This window comes from Haliaeetus albicilla, chromosome 18 (genome assembly GCF_947461875.1).
Source record: "Haliaeetus albicilla chromosome 18, bHalAlb1.1, whole genome shotgun sequence".
Taxonomy (NCBI): Eukaryota; Metazoa; Chordata; class Aves; order Accipitriformes; family Accipitridae; genus Haliaeetus; species Haliaeetus albicilla.
In genome coordinates this window covers 21,725,889-21,735,603 of record NC_091500.1, presented here as the reverse complement: position 1 = coordinate 21,735,603, position 9,715 = coordinate 21,725,889, and the positions used below count along the sequence as shown (strand labels likewise).

At 35.7% G+C, this 9,715-nt stretch overlaps 1 long non-coding RNA gene across 1 annotated transcript; it reads left to right on the top strand.

Moving 5' to 3' along the window:
• Positions 1-659: 659 nt before the first annotated feature.
• Positions 660-8,099, top strand: LOC138689909 (uncharacterized). Its single transcript, XR_011328703.1, has 3 exons — positions 660-1,108; positions 5,513-5,595; positions 7,570-8,099. It is a non-coding gene; the product is annotated as an uncharacterized lncRNA (long non-coding RNA).
• Positions 8,100-9,715: the final 1,616 nt, after the last annotated feature.

Below are 9,715 nucleotides of genomic sequence, written 5' to 3'. Positions count from 1 at the left end.
TAAGAAAAGGAGATGCAATACACTGGTTCCCAAACTGAGTGGAAAGAAAGTTTGATTTATTAGCACTTGATCCTGTGAATCATGTACCCACCCACAGATTCACAGATTAGATATTTGCAGGTCTAGGTTTGAGCTGAGAATTTAATGAAACAGGATTTGATGAATTCTATGAATTTTTTTTCTCTATTGGGAAATTAGGTTTCTATACATACTTATGGAAACAGAAGGATTTCATTTCCAGTTCTCTCTCTTGCTATTTTTCTTTGTAATGTTTAGATGCTAAAAATTAAAGACTGAAATAGGGACACAAAAAGTTATGATCATGCTAGTTTATCAAAAAGCAAAGGACATAAGAATATTAAGTCCCTATCCTTGTCTTCAATGTCTTCAACCAAGTCAAACAGAAACCTGTGTATCTGTTTTCTTTCCTTCAGCATGATGGAACTACTGCTAAATATACCACAAATAAAATTTTAATATGAGTGTACCTGTATTTATATATTAGTGTTTTGCTACATGAGGCTAGTTTTGATATTGAAGTGTGTCCAAAAGTCATATAATAAGTCTTGCCATATTATTTTTGTATTTACAATTTCTACATTACTAATATAATAATGCTTTATTGATCTTTAAGCACTCATTTGATGGGTAGTTCAGAAATTGCCATTTCTGTCATTATTAAAATAAAGAGAGAGACTTTTATTTAGGTATATATGAGGGATCAGGAAATTATTTGCAATATTACTTCAAAATATTTTTCAAGAAAGATGCAAGTGTTGTGGTATTCTCTTAAGGACATTAATAAAAGCTTGACAATTTTTTAATTAGCACACTTTTAAACAGGTGATAATAATTTCTCAGAGCTAGAAAAAGTATATTTAAAGCTATACCAAAGTTAAGAGGAAACTGCAGAATTGGGATTGAAAAGTATTGACAGAAAGGAGAAATGAGAATCAGACAGGGTCTAAGAGTACAATATGTGAATTACTTCATGGTAAATTAATAATTGCTCCATTTCATTTGTTTACAGGAGGGAGCAAAAAGGGCAAGAAATCAGATCAATCAGATACATTAGTTTGCTGACTAAGACTGCAGGCCACAGTAGATTGTGAGTAAAGATAATGGATTAATATGTTTTTCATGATCCAGTTTTCTGACAACCAGTTTATTCTATCCACACTATGACACCACTACTGATACACACCACCTCTGAGAATAACCTCAGCTGTAATTTGGGATGCGCTGGCTATGACAAGGAATTCAATTCAACTGTATGTACAGAATAAATGTTCAAACCTGAGTTAGTATTAAAAGTCAGACTTGTTTACCCCTTTTGGCATCAGGGTTGTTCTCATGTCACTCTTTGCAGAAAGAGCTCAATACATGCAGTGTAAATCTACATTTTTCCTGATTTTAATCTCATGAAAATATACATCTAGTAAATATGGCTCAACCATATAGAGGTGCATAGAAAAGCAAAGTGTTATTAAATATGTATACTACTGACTTAATTATAGGAGTTAAGGGGAAACTTGAGAAAACTAGGATTTTTTGGTATGTTTTTCTTCTCCTTAATCTAATCAGACAACACTAAAAGCCCAAGAGGTATATAAACTTCAGTAACTAGTTATATTAAACCTGTGTTTACTTAGATGATTTGTATGAGATAAATAAGTAATTACCCAAAGGACATTAAAAAATGGAATATATGAGACTGCATGTGAGCAAACTAACACAAGGCAGAGAGCTTGACTGGTGCATATTTAATAAGAAGAATTCCCTGTGCTTTTATTTCCTCTTCCATTCTATAGAAGTCCTTATATCACCTTTATCACCATAGTAACTCAGCACTTTGCAGTCTTCTCCTTCTATTCATCATATTATTTTATCAGTTTAGTAAAGGATAAAGTGTTTCCCTGATCATCTACCATTTGGTACCCTGCCTTGTGGGCATTCTGCTGAGAAGTATTGTGAATAATGTAATAGTTCAGCAATTTTCTACAGAATGACAAGCGATCCCTGATTTATATTACTGTACAATCAATTTCTCATTGTATTTCATCGTAATATTTAAAAATAATCATGTGAGCTTAACATCTTTTAAACACTTGATAGAATTTCTGTAGCCTTCTGAGTTTGGAGTATCAATTATTATGGTCATAAATCTTGCACGGGTTGAAGACTGGCTCTAAATTGTCTCTGTCAGAAAGCTGCATTTAGAAAAGACAGTCATTATTTAGGTTTCCTTGAGGGTATTTTTTTTATATCTCCCTCTATTATAGTACCCCCAAAAGGAGGGAAGGTGCCAGGAAAGCATGTTTTGTAGCCCCACTTTGCTATATTATTAAAATATGAACGGCCAAAACAGACTAGTAAGAATAAGAATGTATTTTCATTTACATCCATATCTAGTCATTTCCCTTTGAGCTATAGCATATGAAATTAGATAAATGTGCAGTTACTAATTAAATGTTACATGCTCTCAGAGTACATACATCAGTTAAAAGGAAAGAAAATTTCCACTTAACTAGTTCCATACAAACAGGAATGGCAAAGATTATATCAGTGAGTAAAAACAGTTTAATAGAGTGGACTCAAAAATTTAGGATATTTCTATTTCATTTAAATATTTTTTTCAAAGATACCACCTCCATAGCTTCTAAATATGCATTTGGCTTACTCTTATTTATTCCTACTGAAGCAGTGTGCCGAGAAGCTTTGTCAAAAAGCTTCAGTTTATCTGCATGAATACATACTTTACCACTTTGAAACAAAGCTGACATTTCTGGGGTTTGATCATTTAGCTGCAGACTGTACATACATGTGTCCTAACTTTTATCTAACATTGCAAAGCATTCTTCTCCTGTGTTACAATACTTCAGTTCTGTGTTCACTGGTTAACCATAAGATATGATAGCTAAGCTGGATGATCCAGAGAAGCATTTTAGCTTTTATTCTGAATGCAAGTTTCCAAAGTCTATTTTGATCTGTTTTTATGCTTAATAGAACTTACTTCTTTATACACAATTTTCCTTACTGTTACTGACTAAGCCTTGGAAGGAGAAAAATGGTTTTTTTCAACTATAAAGTACTATTGGTACGTCAACAGATATCTGGTCCACTAAACTCTGCCATAAGAAATTTAATTTAAATGAACATACTAGTTTCAATCCGTTAAAATTACTGTCATGACTTGTGCAGTTTCACTCCATTAATTTCAGTTGTGATCTGTTCTTTCTCAAAGGAGGAAGGCAAGGTACAAATAAAAGAGTACAAAATTCATCCCGTGGTGCTTCAGCCAAGAACTGCAATAACCATACAGCTCACGAGAGCAACTGACTATTTGTGCTAATTAGTAGGGTAGGTGGGATCTTTTGGTCAATGCAGCCTGATAGAGCTTCAGGATCTGACTCACAGATTTTAAAACACGAGATGAGGAGTGACTGAGGCAAGCTAAGTTGTTCAAACTACGCTTAAATACTTACTGTGATATTTCCTGCAAATAAAGAGTTAAAGACTCCTGATCTAGATAGATGAACCTAACATTTACAGAGGCTTATTTATCCAGCACCGTAGACTCAGTGATTCTCTTTTCTGCCTTGCCTCAGATGGCATTTATACACTTTCTCCACTGTAGAGAGTTTTCCTAGCAGGGTTATTCCACCGAGATTACTGATTTCCTTTTTCATACTCCTCTGATTACTCTTCCTTTATTCACCTGACAGCTGAGCATGATTAAACATCAACGAAGAAAAGGAAAGATTCCACGACTAGATTCTTGTGAAATGTTAATATTTATTTTTAATCTACATGGAGAGCTTATTTAGCCAAAGGAACAAAAGAACAGAAAAAAACCCATGTAAACTTCCTTTTAACATATAGAGTGCCCTTTATTTATTAGTTAGTCCTGTGTTGGCTCTGTTTTGATCTTAGCTCCACAAGCCTGCTCTTGCTGCAGAAGTTCTGGTTCTACTTTCTCACAATGGCAATGTTTGGTGTGGACTCGAGAGTTACAGGGCTAACAGTGATGAAACAACACTGGTTCCAGTTCTCATGAGCCACACAGGCTCACAGTCCCTAACAAACCTCTCTAGAGCTTCTGCGGGTGCCAAACGGGGATGCAGCGTAGCTCTTCTGTTCCTAGCAGCAGATGAAAAAAAGACAATTTCAGACTCTGATTGGACAATAAAGAAGCTAGAAAGTTACAGAAATATTGTCTTAAAAGAAAACTTCCCCAAGTAGTGCCAGAAGAGCTTCCTTTTTTGGGGTATGTTAATGTGGATTGCAATTATTTATAATTTTCTACAGAATGCAGTTTTAAAAAAACCCAAGTCTTAGCTGCTTGTTTCAGGAAGTGAGTCAGTTTTGCTCTGCTTTGATTATTTGGCAAGCACATATCCCCTTGCTATTACGTACATTTTAGTCTGCATGTCCATCACTGGAACGTGAATATGATTATGTTTGGCCCAGTAGGTTCATGTCTTTTAGAACTATAATATTACTTCACTTGAACAGTTATTAGGGCTGCAGAGATGTAACTACAATTGCTAAATGGGATAATGCAAAATGAATGAAGTGAAAGAACCCCTGGAGGCTTCTTGATGTTTACTCTTTCAAGTAATGCACTCTTCTAAGTCTGTCAGCTCATCACAACAGAGAATTATTTAGGGAACTGTGTGAACAGTATTGCTTCACAAGTCTTACAGCCACCCAGAATATAAAGTGTACAATACAAGTCATAAATAGACATCTCCCTGTTTTCTGCAAACCACTCTCACTACAATGTCTTGTCTCATTACAGCAGTCCAAATGGGAAAGCAAAGACATAAAGTAGCAGCATACTGTTGTGGTTTATATACTATTTGCCAACTCTATTTACTGTCATAAATAAAGCTAACCTACTAGGCTGATTATCACTTATATTCTTCTGAGGATAAACTAAGACTGTGACATTTCATTCTTACCCAGTATCTTTTAATAGGTCAGCCACAGTAATGCCATTGCTAATGTTGCTAGAGATTTTAATACTGAATATAAATTTATGCAAGTATAATTAGCTTTATAGCATTATAGGTGTAACATGAGACAGATGTTACAACTTAAGGATGTACAATCCTCATGACACCATTGGGATCACATGCAGGAAGAATTAGTCAGGCACCATTCTTTTGTGGAGTTTTCACACACGTGCTTAAAAGACACCGTACAGTACTATTTATCACTAACAGAATAGAGATAAATATTTGAAGTGAAATACAATATATATGATTTAATAACAATAAAGATGTTTAAATAATAAAGTAAATATGTTTAATAACAATAAAATAACAATCTCTAAGGAGATCAGCCTGGATGATCTTGTGAGTTTCTCTCCAAACTAAATGGTTCAGTGATTCTATGATCTTTGGGGTCACACAGGCTGCCTGTAACCCTAACCTTTACACTTGGCACCAATGATACATGAAAATAATTCAATCATCTTGTCCATGTTCTTTCCACTGGGTCAAACAAGGAAGTAACGGGAGGCTGAGGTGATAGCTTTTTGCTGGAGGATGGAAGTACAGACAGAGCTGTTGTCTGCTGAAGTTCTGAAATGTAAGTTTTACCTTTGTATCTAAATTAATTGATTCCAGAATTATTTCAGGCTCAAAGTAATGAATCTGACCTAGAGTCTTAGAGCTCTGTTTCATGAATATAATTGCTTCCATTTCCTCCTAAACCATGGCATGGAAGGGACAAAATAAACCATAACTAGCTTCTCTTCTCTGAAGATTCCAACATACTTATTTTGAAACAATTGGATTCAGAGACTTTGATGTCACTGGCACAGTGGCAAAATGTACAGATTACTATTTCCTTACTCTTGTTTGACTGCTGTTGCTGTAATTCTTTCATTTCATTTATATCTTATTCCACTGATGTGTCTTAGAACAAACTGTTAGTGTACTTACATGCTCTGGGTGACAAAGCTCTATTGTGAAACAGTCAGTTTGCTAGTCTATGTTTAGCATTTCTGTGTTTATTTATAATTTATTCCCATCTCATCACCCTATTACAGGCAATGAATGTATAAAATTGCAGAGGCTGATGTGTTCCTTGACTGTCCCCAAAGAAAACCCAGTCAAATAGATATCCAGTTGAATGATGAAATATTAAAATAAATATGCAACAAGCATCCATAGTAAATGCTACCTCAATCTTCATTCCTGTATTCAGAGAGAGAAGACATACCTTGATGAAAAAGCTTCTTAGGATCTAGCTTTGTCACTGTTGACAAGTTTTGGGGGAATTAGGATGTTTCAATTAAAATGTGCAGAGGAAACCATAATCTAAACATTTCACTTTTCCTACCTCAAAGGAAAACCAGAAAACTCAACTTACAAGCCTGTTTTCCCATGGACAGAGAGTGAAGTATGCATGCTTTCTTCATCTACTGAATTATTCCCCACTCTCCTTTTTTTTCCCCTCCTTTGATATAAAGGACTCCTGTCTTCTTTTCTTCTCTCTTGTTCTTTGCATACTTCACTTTCCCAGGTCTATTATACATTTCCTAATTTGGTTCTTGTTTATCTAGACAACTTATATGAACTTCCTTTAATAAGGTTAATTTTTTTCATGTCTTAATATTTATTATATTAGCCTCACAATGACTCTGTGAAGTGAGAAATTGCTGTAATTCCTCTTTATTAATAGGAAAATTGGGCACAGATCCACAATATAACAGTGGTGCCTGAAGTGGGAGTTGGATATATAAGTCAGTGGGGGGATATCAACATCTCTCCTTCCAGAGAAGACCTTAGTCATGAAGTAACAGTTTATTCCACACGGATCTGAGTGAAAAAGGAGGTACAAGCCACACCTCCTTTGGAAGCTGTGCAACTGTTTAGAAAATAATGTCACTGGATCGTGAAAAGCACAACTGAGTCCTCTATGCTTAAGCACGTAATGCTTAAAGCTTGCTGTGCATGGAGCTCAGGCACCTAACTTCAGTGTAGAGTCCTCTTATGAGATGGCACAGCTCCATTAGATGTGGCATTTTTAATACACTGGTTTCCTTCCCTTTGCAGAATCCTGTGTCTCCCTTCTCCCATCTCCTTTCAGCTTTCTCTGGCTCCTGCTGCCTGTCAATAATGTGATGGCACTAGCTTGTGCTTTGTCCATCTTTTAGCTCAATGTCCGGAGCCCCAAGCAACTCTGTTAGAATACAAATAAATACTAATAGAATCTACTAGCTGTATCTGTTCTTGTCCTCAAGGCATTGGCCCCAGACCCTTCAGTCTCTTACTATGTGAATTCAAAGAAAGGCATGTTTTTCCTCTTAAAAAAAAAATAATCTATGGAACAAGTGAAATTAGTATATTCATAATAAAGTCTGTATTTAACTTTGACACAAAACCAAAACTTTCATGGCCTAGAATGTTAGAAGCTTACTCAAAAGATTGCATGCTGTTGCTTAAAGATTTAGAAGGGTCTTTCTGTAAATACACTATACCAACCACAGTGCAGAGGACATGAATGACAATCCACTGCCTTCCAGATTGGATAACAGTTGTTTTTATCTTCTGACAGAAAAGCACAGAGAATCCAAGGAGATTCATAACCATAATGTATGACATCAAGCCAAACTTTGCACATACATAAAGCTGCAGTTAAATCCAAGCAAGCAAACCCATCCAAACATCTCTGGCACCACCTACAGAAGTAATTCAGTATTAGCTTTAAAGGTTTTCTGTTGAAGAAAAAAGGAATAAATACAGAAAAATGAAAAGGAATAATAAAGAAATAAAGAAAGAATGAAAGAAAGAAACAAAGAACTTCAGGAACTAGAATTATACGGATGCTTAGCCCCCGTCAATGAAGTGCTGTTTATTAGTAGCTGCTCTGCTTCCCATGTGACGTATTCAAACTCCAAAGTGTGCTTACATGCTTGTGAATGGTCTACAGGAAATGATTAAGTGTCACGATACAATCTGTAACGTGTGGAAATCAGTCTGTACTAAGGAGAACTTACTTTCTAGTACTGGAAGACTATGTATATAGATTAATCACATTTCCACAGCTGGATTTTTGAATAGAGCCTCATTAAACTGGTATAAATACACACCATATTGTTGTGTGGTTGTTTTTTTTTTTTCTCATCAGCATCAAGATCACTTTGGTACGGAAGAAGGCTGTTTCATTATATCCACTCCAGCTGTGCTCTTCCACAGACCTAGCATTTGCCAAATGTAAAACTTGGCACTTGCTCACAACAGTAAGCTGGTAAAGTTGATTGAATGGAACATAATATGGAGAACAGACTAGGTAAGGGATAAAAAGAACTTTAAAATTGAGAGAAAATTTTGGTTAAAAATATTTTTTGTCCCTTTGCTAATCGCTAAGGGTGCTGTGGTTATTACTGTAAATAAAATAGACACTACTGAGCCCCATATCAATAAAAGTAAAAAAATATGTGTTTTGCCCCAAATGACAGATAGCAGCAGAAAATCCTATATAAGATCATTATGGTTGTATAAAAAGCTACAGAACCTGCATGTTATATAGTTGATATTGTGCTCAGACCTCTATAAAGAAAGTACTTCACAGTAACAGTGATCTGAAAAGCTCAGTAAAGGCTTAAGTATGGGCTTAAACCTCAGTAAAAAAGATAATAAAAAATCATGAGCTCAGTGATGTTAAGGCAAAATATCTCTTTAATTTCATCAGGGTCAGATTTCATTTGTGGATTCCTTAGAGGTAAAGCAGGTATTTGCATGTCTTCCAGAGGCAGTTCTAAAGGATGCAGTCACTCGCAGGGCTGGATGCCCAGGAGGTGCAGGCGGACGGCTGGCTGGTGGGTCTCTTGTACCCTTAGAGCTGTTTACGCTTAGCTATACCAAGTATGCAGCCTCTCTGTGTCAGGTTGTGCTCCTCACTGGGCACTTAAAGAAAAGAAGCAAGGTGTGAATATGTTTATGGAGTAGCTTAGCCAAGATCTTTGTTTTTCATGATGTTTTATAATTTGGCAGCTTTCACTTTTGTCCTGGAAGTTACTGTGTAGTCTCCAGGTAGGTATAAGATTCAACACAATTGCTGCATATATTCATATTTGCATTCTTCACAATATTTTATGGGTATATAAAATATCTATAAACATTCTTTATTGATACTCTTTATTGAAAGTAGCTCCCTGATGAAATAATTTCAGCTGATTGCAGTGAGGTAGCTCAGAGGGAAATTAGCCTTCAGATTGATTTTACATCATTGCATTTCCTTAAAGATTTTTCTCTTTTACCTAGAACAAGTGACATATAACCATTACATTTTGAAGTGAATGAGTAATTATTAAACTTGAGATTGTTATGATCCCATTAAAATAAGTCTATTCCTGTACTAAGAGCAATGATTCACTGTTCACAAGTGAGCTTAAACCATTGACGTTAAATGCTAATCAGCCAAATCAGCTTCAGCCAAACCAGAGCTAGAAGGATTTTCTTCTTGAGCTGCAATATAAAATTCCAGTAAACAAACCATTTAACCAGTGTAAGAGTGCCACAAATATCAATTAGGAGTAAGTTCAAGTCCCATATTGTCACAGAGGGCATCAGAGAGCATATAATCCCACCCAGAGTGTGGGGAAGTAGGAAGAGCTTTAGCTGATGGACTGCAGAGTTCTATTCAGGTAGCAACCAGTATCCATCTGATAGAAACAAGGGTGGAAAAGGAAGGGGATGAC